Source organism: Serinus canaria, chromosome 5 (assembly GCF_022539315.1).
Source record: "Serinus canaria isolate serCan28SL12 chromosome 5, serCan2020, whole genome shotgun sequence".
NCBI classification, from domain to species: Eukaryota; Metazoa; Chordata; class Aves; order Passeriformes; family Fringillidae; genus Serinus; species Serinus canaria.
The window spans coordinates 18,667,897-18,684,784 of NC_066319.1; the positions used below are offsets into that span (position 1 = coordinate 18,667,897).

A 16,888-nucleotide genomic window follows, 5' to 3' on the forward strand; every position below is an offset into this window, starting at 1 on the left:
AGGGGCTGTGGCTGTGCCAGCTGGGTGCAGGTGCCGTGTGCGGTCACCCTGCAGCCCCCGTGGTGCCCTGCTGGGTGTCCCGGGCTGGCAGCACCAGGTGGTGCAGAGCAGCCAGGCTGACACAGAGAGCTGAGCCTGCTGCTGTGCCAGCACTTCTGGAATCTCAGGAGCTTCACTGCAATAGGACAAGCCACACTATCATGCTCTATCATCTGCAAACGTGCATAATTTTAAGTGAGAAGTTCCCCTGCCTTTGAAATTATGGATATGGGTGTTTGAGGATGGTGGCTCTAGAAGTGTTCAGTCTGTATTGAATCAGCCTGTATTTGAACCTGTAATTTCAAAGGGACTCCAATATTATGTCCACATAAATAGGAGAATGGGTTTGAATTTTGAACCCAATTACAAACCCCATGTTTAGCATGCAAAATCAGTGTCCCAAGAGTTGTCATAGTTTGAGAACTTGGGAGTCCCAAAATAGGTTTTAAAAGAAATTGGAGCTAGATTTCAGGCAAATCCAGACTGAGATTTAAATAAACACAGCTGGTTTTCCAGTAAGTGATTGGGACTTTTATTTCAACCAAGCTGAGGCCAATATTTGAGACAAACACAGATGAGAATATTGTTTGGAAACATGCAAACAAGCGCACACTTAATAAACTCTACCCCCCCACCCCTCATTAAAAAAAAATAAAGCAAACCAAAACTCATTGTCACTTGAAAATTGAGGAAAACTGCAGCTTTCAGCTGCAGTCTAAGGCCACATGAAATAAAAATTCAAGGCAAAATTCAGTTAAAAAATCGTATGTAAATTGAGAATAAATAAGAGGAGTGCTGTAAACAGAGTCTACCTATATCTTAACATGATAAATATTTGGGTGCATGTCTGCATCAAGGACAAGTGAGAATTGCTTCAGGTAAGTGAAATCTGGTACTAGCAAAAAAAAAAAAAAAGTGATTAAGAGATACCAATACTAATGGCTTCCAATAAATGGGTTAGTTACAGTAATTTGAAAGATAGGTTATCTGGATTTTCAGTATTTGCTCCCTTGCTGATGAAGATTTGCACAATGCAGTCTAAGTCCTAAACTTCATGCAAGCCAGAAGAATTTTCTCCAACAACCACCCCTTTCCCAGATATTTAGCTTCTTGTGTCACCTTGGTGTTAAAGAAAATAATAGGGAAAGAAACAAATAAAAGCAGGAAGAAGTGACTGGGTTGATGACCAGGTCTTAATGCACCAAAAGTTCTCTGTGGAAATACAAAGGCTGTGTGTGCAAAAAAATGTAATAACATCCAAGTCAGCCTATTTATAGTCTTTCCATCACAGGTTGGTTGCAAAAATTTAACATAAATTAGTGTTTACAAGTTTAATTATAACTTTCAGAAGAACAAGAAATTATAGCAGTATTCCTGTGTGTACTGCTCATCTTGTGTACCTAAAGAAAATTTAATTATGAAAAATGACTGAAGCATTATGTCTGCTGAAGAATTCCTCCCCTCTGTATTCAGAATGGTGTGGTACCCTCTTTGCTTTCTTCTTGGTTTGAAATTCAGCAATGAGATTCAGTCTCAACACGGGGAATGGAGAAGGAGATGGATGATCTCTATTGTTGTAGCAGGTATTTCAAAGCAAGTCAGCAAACTGTAGCTTCTTCTTTCTAAATTTTTGGTTCCTTGTTTAGCATTTATACTGTCCCTGGGAAGTTGAGGATAAATACCAGTATAAGTGACACATCTTGTGAGTTTTGCAGAGGAACCTCCCTGTCCCTCTGTAGGAGTGGTGAAGAGACCTTCAGAGCATGAAGATTGTGAAAGGCCCCTTCTTATACCTGGGTATGTTAAGAGGCTGAATACAACACCTTAAAACCTGTTTTCTAAAGCTCCTGCCTGTGTTTTGAAAGCTTTGGACAAATAGTGAAGCCTTCAGCATTGTGTGGCAAGGGGATTACTGTACTTCACAGCTCACAGCACAGGATGGCCTCATAGCAGCCAGAGGTGAGGAGAAATGCTGGGTTTGAATCCATGCTGCAGCCCCTGGACACTGCAGGGCTCGCTCTGTGCTGAGGTCTGGTGCCACTGTACACTTTCATCTGCATTTCTCAGATGTGCCAAGGCAAAGAGGGGCTGGAGACTTTTAAGAATGCATTGCAAATGCTTTTGTGAGTGCTGCAGAAATGTCAGAGGGTTACAGGCACTGCTGAAGTTCCTGGAGGTGATGCTGACATGAGGATGCTAAGACACAGCTGCCAACTGGAGAAGTGGTCTGGGAGAAGGGGACTCTCTCTTCTTCAAGTCTTGCTAGTTTTGCTTTCTATTTGTCAGCTTCTGTCTCCATTTTTTCCTCAAATCCCTTTCCCAAGTGGTGTGGCAACATCACTGGCTGTACCCATGGAAACTGCTCTTTCCCTGGAAGGGGATATGGAGTACTTGTCTTCTGAGTCGCCTTTCATGGGCTAAGACCAAACCCTCTGGCTCTAGTTCACATCTTTATAGGCTGGTAATTTGCTAAAGTGGGGAAATTCAAAAGTGCAACCCAAATCTGTAACCAGGGGCTCTCTTAGGGAGTCACTGAATTTTGGAAAGGATGGAGGCTCACCCCACAGGTCTGATCTTGCCCAGCCTCCTGTGGACTGTGGTACTTCTCAACACAGTCATCCCAAGAAAACTGTTCCCAAACACTGACAGAAGGAGAAACAGCATTCATCACCAAATACTCATAGGCTGGAATCTTATGCTGTCTAAGATCCCTGTATTTTCAAAGAAAGCTTAAATAGACATACAATTACTTTAAAAAAAAAAGAGGACACATCACCTTGAATTTCATCCTGCTCATAGCAGATAGAATCATAATGTCTCAGGTAATTAGCTTTGCCCAAGATGATGATCGCTCATTTTAGGAGTATATAAAATCTATGAGCTGTGATGTGAGGCAACCTGCAACTCTCCAAGCATCCTTCTAGAATTCCCTCTGTACTCCTATATCTCTCTCTAAATCATACCTCCTCTCCTAGGGAAAGGCTCCCCAGAGCTTATCAGATTCAATTATTACTGTTTCATATCAATGTTCTCATGTGAAATCAGAATACAAATAAGCCAAGACTACCTCCATACCCCAAACAATTACAAATGCTGATGATTCACCAGTTATTCATGCCAAACCAATATTTTTCAGTATTTTATAGTTCATGAGTGAAACATTTCAGCATGTACAGACTGAAATCACTGGCATGCCAGGAGGCATTCCATGGAGAAGGTCACCCTGCATGGGGACACATGGCCTACCCAGCAGCTGCCATACAGTCACATTTGTCTTATGGACACTTTTTATTTTTTCCATAGGTTTGGAGGTGAAGGGTTAATAAAAGTTATATTTACTTTCAAGAAAGTTTAGCATTAGATGATAAAGCTAATCCAATTTTTTGCTTTGCTGCCACTGACATACACATGCACTTTGCCCTCCTACTTCCCCAGACTTTTCATCTGATGTAATTTTTAAATACACACACAATGAAAAATTATGTGGTGGTGTTAAAACTTTTTTTTTTTTTCTGGTGAGTAGAAAGAATTTAATTCACTATGCATGGATAACCCATTTGTTTATACTCAGGTTAAGAACAAAGCCAGCTAATAAGCTTTGCTGTCACCTTAAATAAATGGTTTCACAAGATAATAACTCCATGCAGCTACGCCCAAGGGTCATCAGCATGTTTAAAGACTCTTTATGTTTCAGAAAAAGAAGTCACACTGTAAAAGCCAGCAACACTGTGGGAGAGCTATTAAAAACTGGTATTTTGTTTGGATATCAAGGTTAAGAGTTACTGGGAACAGAGGCTTTAAGCAGATCCCCCACCCCAAAAAGGGGTGTTCACCAGCAAGCCTTTCCTCAGCTAGGGGAAGGCAAGGCTGGAAATTGAGCCTTATCACAAACATATGTCCCAGCTCATCCCCCATGTGAAACACCTTGAGCTTGATTGCAGATAATAGCCACAGCCTGTTCAAGCTGACTTGAAATCCTGCTGAAAGGGCAGCTCTGGCTCCCTCGTCTTGTTTCTCTGTGCCTGTTTGTTGCTTAGCGTTTGTACCAGCACTGCTAGATCCAGAAGTTATTCTGAAATGAAAAAGGGTAAGTCTTTTTGTTAGATCTCCATATGCTGAGGCTACAGGATCACTAGTCCCAACTCAAGGGAGCAATTGGAAACCTGCAGTCAGGGGAACAGGAGTGGGAGATGACTTCCTATCTCTTTAGCAACTCTTTCAGTTAGATCAGTGTAAGCCAATTTGTGAAACCTCAAGTGATCACCTGCTTCATGGAGAAACTTTCTGTGCATGTGAGAATCTAGAAAGTGTATAAATATCTAAATTAACAACACCTTTCTTTGAATTTTGGATGTTAATGAGATAATTTTTTGTTTTATGATGATGTTTCTCTGGCCTTAAGAGTGTTTTTGTGTGCTTAGCAAAGCACAAATCTCCAGGGTCTAGTGAGATTGGGGCATGAAACTCTTTTAACACTAAATGTGGCAATCCAGGGGTATTGCAGACTTCCTCTGCCCAGCAACACAGCCAAGTTCTCTGGGGAGTCAGTAACACAGGGTATTTGTTTGAGAAAGATAGATACCTCCTACTAGTGAGTGTTTTCACAGGATGGTGAGGAAGTCACATGAGTCACAAGGATCTCTCTCTGAAGGTCTGACATCCATGCCTGAGGAGTGAGGGAAGAAAAGGAATCAAAACTACTGATGGCTTGGGGGTATGTTGGTGTTTTTTATTTGTATCACCAAGATAAAGAGCAGTAAGGGGTGGAATATAATTTTTAAAAGAGAAACTGCAAAGATGAATTTTGGGAATAACTTCTTGATTGTGAAACTTGTCCTTCTGAAGGGCAGGATGAGTAACTGCAGGTGCTTGGTCTGCAGAGCTGCTCCATGCTCACTATGCTGCAGTACACAATCAGAATTAAAAACTATTATAACTGCTATGCCTGAAATTGCAGTGTGATGCATCAAGTCCTTTTGAACTCTGGATGCTGCATTTGCCTGTTAATATCTGAGAACAATTACCTCATCTCTCCTAAGAGAAGAGGTTGAGGCCCCATCACTGAGCGCCAGTAGGGCCTGGTTTTCAGAGGCAGTGAGCAATCACCTATCCATGAAAAACCAAGATGGAAAATAAATTGAAGATAGCAAACTGGTGCCAGCAGGATAGGATAGCTGTGACCTGTTATGTATTTTTTCAGTTTTAAACTTTTGGGATTGGACTATTTGTGCTCATGTGATATGCTAGTAAATATAATGTTTTTTAAAAAATACCCTGTAATCAACCCACACAGCTCAGTTCCTCTGCCAGTTCCCACACCTTCTTTCCTCAGCCCATTGAAAATGCTCAGTTGATAAAAAAACCCTAAGAAGCCACAAGTGAAGTGGATCATCACACCCCTGCAAAGGCTTGGTTGCAGAAAATTAGTTTATTTTGGCTAGATTATTCCCAGGCTTACAAATCTGCCCAAAGGAGTGAAGTAGAAAAATGCATCTCCTACCTAATGCTGAGCAGCAACCAGACATTTGGTTTTGGATGTGGTGTCCAGGCCAGACATCTGTTCTGGACACAAAAGCATGGACACAGAGGTGATGTGGAGACTGCAATGCTTCTCTGCCTCAGGTGGAGGACACAGGGAGATGGGAACTGCCCTGTGAGGAGTAGATGCTGCTGCTTCCTTCCAGGAAAAGTTAGGAAAGAAAATATGACTCCAAGAAAGTTTATGGGTTTATTTGGAGCAAGACAGCTACAAGTGTCCTTTTATATCCTGCTTGAGGTACTAAGAGGTCTATGGCCCAAATGTTTGGGTAGCAGAAGGTGGATCCCTTTACAGCTGGGGAGGCCAAGATACTGCAGTAACAGTGGCCATCCTCCTTTTCCTGCGATGTCCCAGTGAAAAGGCAGGTAGATGTCTTTCTTAATGCTATCCCTTTCCACTGCAATGGAAAGGGATAGCATTGAGAGGGTAAAGCTTGAACTCTCAATGCCTATCTTGAGATGTTCTGGATTATGCTGGTTTTTATCTACCAAATGCAATAAAGCATAAATCCTAGCTATGACCTGGATTGTTACCTGAATGTGGAAATGTACCCATGACCCCTGTGTCACCTGTGTTCATACATGAGTGGGTTCCCAGAGAAATTCTCCTATATATTGGAGTCCAAACTTGCCAATCACTTCAGGATGTGAAGTGATTTCTCATTTTCTCACTGGCAAAGGCTGATTTTGTTTTTCCTCTGGCTATTGTTTTCAGAAAATGGAGTTGGAGGCTTCATTCTTCTCTCCTTTAGTGTAATTGTAAATGTGTTTCTTCTAAATTCTGCTTTTGATAAACAGGTCATGTGCTCATACCTCTGTGACGTGCTATGTGCTTACTTATTAAAGGACTTTGTTGTGTGCACAGGAATATAAAAAGAACTGTTTTGGTTTCAGTCACTTGGAGGGATCTTGTAGTGGATGGTGCCAACCATTCCAGACAGAGGCTCTGCAGTTCATCACTGTGCCATGTTGTATCAAGACACAAATCTTTCTCAGTGCTTCAGGTGATTGCAGCTGAAGCACAAAGCTAGCTTATGACAAATGTCTGTGTGGGAGATGCAGCTGCAACACCTATTCTTGCTGAATTATTTCTGGAGTGTGATATGTTTGAAAATACTATTTCTGCAATGCCTTTTGTTTTATTATACAGCTTTATTTGCTGCTCTAATGTGGGGAAAGCAATAGTTTGCCACAGGGAGCCAGTATAACCCACAGATGAGACAGCTCAGGTAATGGTCTCTGGAGTTTTTTTCTCATAAATTTTTAACTCTGCTTTGGGCCTGTCAGTTTTATTTCACCATGTAGAAACTATAACCTAGGTACTGAGCATGGTATGAAAGTGGAAAATTTCTGCTAGTAAGGTTTTTCTTGATGCATGTCTCAGGGAAAAAAAAAAAAAAAAAGAAATACTAGGTTCTTAAATTAATCAGTGTTTTTTGTGTTGGGTTGGTTTTATGCCTATTTTTTATCCAGAAGGCATGTTGCAAATAAGTAAAAGCAACCATGACTTATGACTTCTAAAATTTTAACATACTATTTTTAAAAAAAGTCTTGAAGTTTTTAAAAAATATACTACAAAATAAAAACCCCCGATTTTTTAGTTTGGAATAGATTTTTAATTTTTTTTTTCATTTTCTTTGTACCCATCTGACTAGTGAGAGACTTTTGAAACTTTCCCCCTGGAAATTTGGTTGGACTCCTGATCAGCATGCCCACAAAAATTAAGAACAGAAAAAAGAAATGACACCTCAGAATGGAATGCTTAAAGAATATGAACTGAATGTTTCACATCAGCAGGTCTTTCCAAAATATGTTCAAATGGTTTAGGAAGGTGTTAGAGGCGATCTTTGAGTTAACAGGGTGTTCCAAGAAGAAAATCAGAGCGATGGTAAACAGAAACTGTAAAAGGGCATGGTGAGGAGAAGAGGACCAAGTCAAATGTAGGTCAGAAAGTGTAACTGCACCTTCTCCAAAATTTCTACCTGTACTCTGTATGCAAAACACGTGTAAAGCCACAATGCATTTCCAAGCACAATCCCAACCACTTTTATGCTGTGTTAGTGTGATAGGCTGATTTCTTTATAAACAGGAAAGAGAACATGTTGGGTTTACTGTGCTAGGCTTTTGACTGCTTCAGAGATACTTCATAAACAAAGTATAAAAACAGGATCCCAATGAAATTACTCTAAACTGTGCTCAAACTAGTTGCAAAATTGTACTCAAGGAGTGGCTATTAGTGATTCACTGTCAAACTGAGTTGAATTAAATGTGACTCCACTGTGATCTTTCATGGGCCAAGTACTATTCAGTATTTTCATTAATGACTTTGCTTATGAAAAAACAGAGTCAGTTTGCTGAGTTTGTAGGTCACGCCAGCCAGCCTGTGAAGGAAAGGGTGAAAATTCAGGACAAGGATGATACACTAGAGAAGTGATAAGTAAGTAAAAGGCCATTCCAGACAAACAAAAGCAAGAGCAATGGCTCAATATGTTGCACAAATGTTCAAGTTGCACAAATATGAGGTGGTAAATGACTTATTGGATGGTTGCTTTGTAAAAAGAAGGAATGCAGTGTTGCAGTGGATCACGGTTATAAACAAGTTGGCAGTGCCATGCTGCTGTGAAAAAAAATAGATGAGAACATATAAATAGGTGTGACAGCTGTGAGATAACAACATTGCCCTTCCAGCCTACTCAGCAGAAGTGGGACTAGCATTAGATACAGCAGTATATTCAGCTTTGGACACCATACTTCTGTTAAAGTTAAAAAAAAAATAAAACCCCAAAAAAACCCTGTTGCCTGGTAGTGCAGCAAGAAGGACTGGAGAGCTAATAAAGATGTTTTATAAAGAAAGTTTGGAAAACCAGGGTTATTTTACAGAAGGATGGTAGCAGTCTTCAAACATGTAAAAAGTTGTGAGAGAAAAAAAGATGAATCTTCCCCCATTACTAGTGAGACAAAAAGAGAAATAACAAGCAAAAATTATACTGAATGAAATTTGGGTTACATGTACACAAGAGATTTGTGATGCTGTGGATAGGAATCCCAGCAGCAGACATTTGTAAGAACAAGTTAGACCAACATCTTAGGGAATTACATAAGTGCAGATGATCTTTCTTTTGGGTGAGGGATGAGCTGGTATCATCTTAGATCTTTTCCAGCTCGGCTTTTTATGACTCTGCAATATGTCTTCATGAATCATGTAAGCACCGATGAAACATAAATGTCTCCATGAAAAAAATATTTTTTCAAAATCTTTTGACCAAGAAACATGCATTGACAGCTCATAAAATTGGCTTTTGTTAGGATTTCACTTTTGTATTTGGTCCATTTTCCTATATTTTGCAAGAAATTATGAACATTTCTTGGACAGAAGAGTAGCACGTGGACAAACCTTTAATTAAAATATGTGCAGTATTCAAACTGACTGCAGAGGACAAGTGGGAGAACAGCTCACAATGACCTACTCTGAGTCATGTTTGAGCCTCACCTTTCTAACCTGCTAGGTAATTGTTTATTGTGTACTGCTTCCCTGCAGGTGAGTGATAATGAAAGTTCAAATGTTAAAAGAAATTGAGAGGATGCTGTTCTCATTACGTTGTGGAGAGCATTAACCTAGATTGGTCTATGCTGCTACACTGGCAGCATCGTGTGCTGCAGATAACTGCCCTCCTATCTACAAAAAGGTGCAACAAATAATGTCCTGTATGCATATCACACAATTTCATCACCCAGCCTGGCGCTGGATCCTAAAATACCTTTCAATCCTGTCTTCAAAATATTTTTGTCAGAAACAGAAGTACAGTAATCCTCATACCATTTCTAGACACAAAAGAATGGCAGTCTCTAGTTGGTGTTTTTGAGATGTTTATGTACATGCCTGTGTGGACTTGAGCTGAATCAACTTCCTCAATGACATATGAATAGATCCTGAATCCAAATGCATCTGCCAGATACAAGCAGCTGCCCTGTGCTGGGGTTGTTCTTTCCTTTCATTTAGCTGTCAGGAAGTGCTCTCGTTTCTAGTGGAATGCTTTTGCTGAACGTGTTAGAAAATAAGGTTAAATGGGTTTTGTTTTTTTGTTAGAAAAAAATTCTTAACTTTAAAAAATGAAATGTAACATAGACATTTCTGGTTTAACAGAAAAGATCAACCATCCATTTAATCAGCCTGCCTAGTTGGCTTTTGTTTCATGAAAACTGAAACTTTTAGCCAATCCCATTTTTCTTGTTGACCAGTGGTAGACACCCAGTGAAAGGTGAATATGTGGAATTGGTTTCAAAAGAAACAGAACAAGTTAAAGGAGTTTGTGCTTTTTTTTTTTTTTTTTTTCCTTTCATGTGTAGATCATCTCTTTTGCAATAGTTTTGTTCTCTGGTTTCACACTCCAGTTTTAGTCTTCAGCTGAGTTCTCAGCTAGAGAGAAAAGCTGAGAAATCTTACCATTGAACTTCCATATCACTCTCAACAAAGCACCAAGGAAAGGAGATCTGGCCATCCAAAATGCAGCTGATAGAAACAAAATGCATTAGTGTCGCTCTTCTAAGCTGAGTGATACTTGCTGTGTAAGAAGGTAGTAACAAAAGCCTGTCTGCAGCCTACCAAGATCAGTTATCTGAGGATCCTCTGTAGTGAATGAACAATTTTTGTTTGCATGTGGGTTTGGGACTCGCAGGATTTGCAATGCTTGTGTTGGGAGAGTCAGCAGACAAACCCTGCAGGTCAGCAGCACGCTCTGCACAACACTGCAGGAAGAGTAAAAATCCTATGCAAAGAAAGAGCAAGCCTATGCTGGCTGTGGTGTCAGATCAGATTAGTTTGTAGCAACAACAGATAAGTGCTAATGACTAATTTACTTAGCACTACTAAGTTAATTCTGTTACCTAGAACAAGGCTCTCTCTACCTTGGCATTTAGAGAATTCCAGTGCAAAATCAAAAGAGAGACGATGACCCAAGAGTTAACAAGAGGGAAACATCTTCCTGTGCTTGCCAGACCACAGCAAAATGGATTTGGCACTTGGTTCTGTCGTCCTTGGGTACATGCAATGATGTTGGGCTTGGATATATCAGGAATCAAGGACTCAGTCTCATGCTGCTATCTTCTGAGGATAACTTGCTCTCTTCCTGATGCCTAATAGGAACTGGGATATGCCTAATCAGACCAAACAAGATATAGAGATTAAACTGCACCATTGGTATGCACTGGTGAGATGCCTGCAGAAGATCTCTCACATGTAACAGCTTCATTTCCATGCTTAAATTATTTACTTCTTTATTAAGTCCACTTGAATCAGCATTTCATCCCAGGAAATTAAATGTATGTGAAAGAAGAGTTGGCATCTTGACCACAAGCTATGCTATAGGTGTGGATTTAAATACACAGGCCTGCAGAGTTAGATATTACTAATGAGGGAAATAGAGCAGAAAAATAATTTGCATGTGCTCACTCTTGGGGGGAAAAAAGTTACAGAAATTCCTAAAGTTCAATGAAAAGAATAAAAAAGCTGAAAGAAAGCAGAACTATCACAAAAATATAAAATCTCAATCTCAAAGAACTGCTGTTTCTCTTTGTGGGTAGACTGTTGATTTCAGCAATGTAGGAAAGGTGACAGAATGATCTGCTTATAGTTATGATACAGCTTAGACTCTCTGAATGTTTTCATCATTCTGAGAAAAAAAATCTATAGCTTGTGAATAATTCTGTCCTCTCCTGCTCAAGACTAGAAGCAGCCATGATATTTTGGCAGGAGATGTTTTATCTCCAGAAACTGCTAAAGTAAAATTTTGCTTATGATTCTCTGTAGATTTTATTGATACTTTTAAAATCAGCTCCTGCCTCACTCCTCCTCAACTGCAGGATACAGGAGAAGGGCTGGAGCAGTGGTGCTAGAGATGGCAGCCCTGATAGGCACTGACTTGGTGCTCCAGGGATGATGGTCCTGCATGGGTGCCATCCAGCAAGAAGTTTTAATGATCCTTAACATGAGCTGTGAATAGGAGCTGACTGCTGCAGATGAAAGATTCCCTATCCCAATTACTCACTGCTCAGTTATCCAACACCCCTCAAGGTTTTAAGTTCTAATGAAAGCACACTTTGATCTTGATTCTCTCGAAAGAGGGCAATTTGTTAACCATGAATCAATAGGATTGCCTCTTGCCATACCAAATAGTTCAGCCATGTTTTGAGAGCTTTATAAAATCACTGTAGCAGAGAAACTGGGAACTTCTCTCACTGAGAGTTTTCTCTGTTCTTTACAGAATCTAGGATGTGATGTAACTTTGTGGATTTTAGTTGAATTTGTCAGTGAAATGAAGATGTCAGGAAAAATAAAATTTAAGAGGCATAGCAAGTTGGTTATGGGAGAAATCCTCACAAACAGCTATTTGCATTCATATGAAGCACATTAGATTAATATTTATTTAATTGTTAGCTGATAACAGATTTACTTTGTTGTTGTAAAGTGAAGATGCAGAGGCACGTGGAGAATCAGTCATCGCAACTGATGGAGAAACACTGAACCCTTCCCAGAAGCTGACAAGAGGTGCACAGAGATGCCAGGCAATGCACTTGGATACTTGAATTTAAAAAAAATCCCTAAATGGGCTTGTTGGTAACTGAGCACCTCACAACCATCATCACAGCACCCATCATGTAACTGAGCCTGGCCTAGAGAAGAGCAGCATATTTTTCTGAGGGCAGATCTGCATACTGGCACAGGGGAGAACTGGGGCTGTCCCAGGCCACACAGGCAGCGCCAGGATGAGGACATTCCTGTGGCTTGTTTCTGATAATCCCATACATTTCTGTTCATCATATAGAAGAATATAGTCTAAACAAAAACCTGGCAGATGGGTGAAATTTTTGAGGTAGTTGAAGCAGTGGAAGAATTTTATAAATAAACATAGGTGATCAAGTATTTGAGAGGTTTTCCCAAGAAAATACCAGCAAACAACTGCTTTTTTTCAAGGCTTGGAGGAAAGACTTGGGAAAGCAAGTGCAGGTCACTAGGGAGCTGCCCAGGAATAACACTAGGATCTCTATGGCCTTTCCAATGCTTCTGAACAATATCCCAGCAGTGAGTCAGTGCCTGGTGGAGGCTGGTCTCATGGCAGAGTCCCTGTAGGTCACACAAGCTTCTCCCGGTCCCCCAGTGCTTGCTCAGCAATGCTGTGAATCAGGTGGCCAAAAGGAGCTGCAGTTTTCTCCTGTGGTGGCTTTGTTTCCCTTGGTTTACAGGCTGTAGTCATGCCCGTTCCCAGAGGTGACAGGGCACGGCTTTGGGCAGAAGGCAGAGCTGATGGCTTTCTTTCTCAGTCCCTTGTGTTCTGACCCTGCATTTCCTTCCATGTGGGCTGCAAAATGCTTGGTTTCTCTATTGGTGGCTGGTGGCATAACACAATGGTTACCTTGAAATGTGGGTGTGAAGCCAAGTGCCTGGGAGGTAAAGCTTTGTGCCCAGGTAAGTGTCCCCTCCTGTTTCTACATAAAAAAGGTAATTTTATTAATATCTAACATTTTCTTGTCTACTTTACACATAGTGATGCTAGAGCAAACTTGGTGAAGTTGCAAAAGGAGCAAGTTTATCTGATTATATTTGTTTTCCTTCACTGTTCTTTCAAAAATAATTAGACGTGATTAGTAATATTTGCTGTAGCCTGGCAATACATATAGCGGCAACAGATGAGATTCAATCTCGGGTGAAACCGTCATCCCCAGCTAATGTGTGTGGGAGAGGCATGCAGACAAGATTTTCAGCCCATTTGTTCAGTTATGTAATGGCCTTTTAAACATTTTCCATTTATGGTCCCTATTGAGTTTACTCTAAGTTACGATGGCTTCATGTCAATCCAAGCCATAACATACACCAGACAGCCCAGCCATTAATCAGAGCAGCCTATGGTCTCTGTAAATTTCCTCTTTAATGAAAAATGTTCATTCCCTGCCCTTTAAAATGAGACTTAAGAAAATAATTAATTTTGGTTGCTACATAGAACAAATCTGTTTCAGGGAGACTAAATCTTCACTCATAACAAGTGGTTCAGCATATATTAATGGTTCCGAAAATCTTTCTTTTAAAAAACTTTGAACATGCCTTTTGTGTTATCTGGCTTCAATCATGATTGAAAGAGCAAACATGGTGGGGAAAATCAGTCATGCAGTATAACTTTCAAACTCTCCAAAGTCAGGAGCACTGGTAGGCTCTTTTTGCAGTATTTCCATACATCTCATTAAATGAGGTTTGGATTGGTGTCTAAATTAGGATATTTATGGGGCTAAGAAAAACCCTGGCTCTACTGTAAACTAGTCACAACATGAGTTTCAGCAGTGTTTGCTTCTTTAATTATCTTCACTTTAGAGCTTCACTCTTAACATTTTCAACCACCATGTACCTAACACTGAGGACATTTATTTCTTTTTATTAAACGTGTCAATGGTGAGTTATTTGAGCTTCAGTGTTGGGAGTCAATGCTTTTCCTTCCATCCCACCTCCCACCATAGGAGCACTCACCATAGGCATGTGCCAGAACGCAAACCATGAAGATGGGGCTCTAAGGAGTGTAACCCAAACCCTGTGGTACCCACTGGAGGGATGCTGTACCCCAGCATGGACTGTGCTGGGTTATGCAGTGCAGTCAAGCCTTCTGCAAGGTTCATCTCATACATCTTCCCCAAAAATGAGCAGAAAAAGTGAGGAGGGTGATAATGCTGGTAAGAGCTGTGTTTTCAAGAAAATTGTTGTGATGTCCAGGGGCTTCCCCTGTGCCAGAGCCAACAAGTTCAGCTCAGGTGTGACTCAGGACAGGGTGCAGTGTTGAGGTGCCCTGGGTCATCCTGAGCAGCCAGGCTGGATACAGGCTTTTGTGGAAGCAGGGTGGCCACAAAATTAGCACAGCTGCTCTGCTGAACTGCCCGTGCACAACACACAGTGCAGCAGAAATCCATCCCCCGTGGTTTTCACCTGCTGCCCAGGGCTGTTGGAGCTCCTCAATTAGCAGGGCTAGCCTCTTACATCATTAGGTGGATTTCTGCTTTAAGGGTGATGTTGCTTCTGGTGTTTGGACTGGCTTGCACAATTTTGCATGGTACTGCTTGTCACCCGGACAGACAACTGAAACATCTGATCAGATCTTCTGCCCCTATACTGGGCAATGAAAGGCACATGGACAATTATGCTCCTATCTTGTCAAGGTAGACAAACTGTGTGATAAGAGAATGTACCAGGTGGACATGCAGCTGCACCCAAGGTGGCTTCCATTTGGTGTGCTCAGGTACTGGTGGCACTTGAATTGTGTGTATGTGGCCAACAGCCAAACCTTCCTGGGAAATGGGATAAGCCTCTGGGCAATTAGCCCATGCAGCATTCCATGCAACCACTGCTAGGTCTCCAAGCTCTGGGTGAAAGCAGCTGGGGTCTGCCCTCACTGTGCTGCCTCCTCTGTGCTCTCAGGATGCACCCCCAGTGTCCTGGGGGCTCCAGGTGCTGACAGCCAGTGCAGGGAGGAGAGGCATGGCTGTGCTGGAACACTGCTGTGACACCCTGATTCAACACCCATGGCCAGGGCTCAGCCTCTCCTGCTCTCCACCTTTTCACTCTGGTGCACCCCACATTCTTTTTTAGCCTATTTCTTCCTTGCTATGGAGGACCCATGAAGTCACAGTCGGCCATAGGATGGATGTTAAGGCCCTGCCAGCAAACTGACTGGCAGTGTGGCTGCCTCCCTTTTAGCTGCAGGCAGAGATGGGGATAGAGGCCAGTCCCTTGCTGAAGGTCTCTGGACAGGTGCTCCCAGGAAAGCAAAATGCTGCCTGGTCTGTCTGTCTGGGGGAGGGCAAGTCCCTTCCAGAGCCTTTCTGAGGGATGAGAGCTCTGGTGGAAAAACACAGATCTTCAAATTCCCAGCTCCCACTATTTCAGTGTAAGAGGCTGGTCCCACTCTCTGTTGGGTTAAGAGTGTGCTGCAGAGGGAGACTGGAACTGCTGTGCCTGTTTCTGTGTTAATAAAGACAGACTGTACACTATACTTCTTCTCTGTATTGACTTTATCAGATTGAAATCTGATGGGTCTGGTGTATTTGTGAGAGCCTTGTGTGCATTGTTCTGCTGTTTGGTTTTGATAAAACGTGGTATTGTACTTGATGTTCTTTAGCTACGTCAAACCTTGCTTCATGGCTAATGCATGGCATTAGTCCATACCACAAGTTGTGCAATGCTTTACAGCAAAAATATTGATGCTTCTTGGGGATTAAGAGTGTTATTTCAGTGTAAGTTCAATTGAAGAAGGAAAGGCAGAATTGAGGGAAGAATAATTTCACTGCAAAATTAATTTTGGCAAGTTGGTTAAAGAAAAATCCCCTTTTTTCTTTACCCATTCAAGCATTCTGTATTCATCTATTTCTAAAAGCAAACTCTTTTTTTCCCCCTTTTTGGTTTTAATTTCAAGCTGAAACAAAAAAATAATGATAAAAAGCAAAAAGTTAAAATTTTGTCTGGAGCCCTTCGGAAAGCACATCTAACCCAGGCTGGGGGAGAGAGAGAATTCTGAAAGATTTTACTGTATCTGGTCTCTTTCCCATTCAATATTTCCTGTAAAGTCTCAAGAACTGGGAGAGTTCAAGCCAGGAATGTTTCTTGTATCTGACCAAGTTCCTATAATTCTGCTGAAGAGAATGAGGTGTCAGCAGAGGTGGATTTGGTCAATTCTGAACAGACCTGGCACTTGGACATAATTCTGGGAAGGTCTGATGGGAACTGCATAGGTTTGGCCTCAGTGGTTATATCTGAGCTGCTAAATTGAACAGTGAAGAAACACCCCTGGCCTGATTGTTTATGCCATTACACTTTCACAACATCCCTGGCACACTTTTCCAGCAGTTCCCAGCATGTTTTAGGATGGGCTGCTCCCCACTAGAAGTCTGCAAGGAGAGAGGGAGTCCAGTGGTCCTGGGGACTGCAGGGTTTATTTTGCCTGCAGGGACATAGTGGCAGGATCTGAGAACTGAATGGGCTTTGCAGTCTTATGGAAGCAGGGGTGACAAAACCACCTGGCCCTTTGGCACCCCAGGCCTGTTTAGCTGAGCCCTTGCTGAGCTTGCAGCACTGTGGTTTTTGTCTTTATGGTGAGAATTTGAGATTCTTTTCCCCTGCCAAGAGGATAGCTCCTTGTCCTAGCATTGCTGAATTTATTCTGCTCCTTTTTCCCAGCTAAGGAGGCTCCTGTAGTCTGGAGGGCAAGGACCAGTGTGGATTAAATGGTCCTGCTTTACAGGAGAAATGCCACCTCCATTTCTACAGGTAGCAACAAGATAA

The 16,888-nt window shown here is 41.6% G+C and overlaps 1 protein-coding gene across 2 annotated transcripts in view; it reads left to right on the forward strand.

The window, feature by feature from the left end:
• The first annotated feature begins 4,023 nt into the window (after positions 1-4,023).
• The window catches only part of PDHX (pyruvate dehydrogenase complex component X), a 92,944-nt gene continuing 80,079 nt past the window's right edge, over positions 4,024-16,888 (forward strand). Inside the window, exon 1 of one of the 2 annotated variants that reach the window (XM_050975753.1) lies at positions 4,024-4,126. The gene's annotated coding sequence lies outside the window, so the exon portion shown is untranslated. Of the gene's footprint in view, positions 4,127-4,657; positions 4,754-16,888 lie in introns of those variants that run through there. The other variant, XM_050975752.1, reaches the window with a different exon arrangement.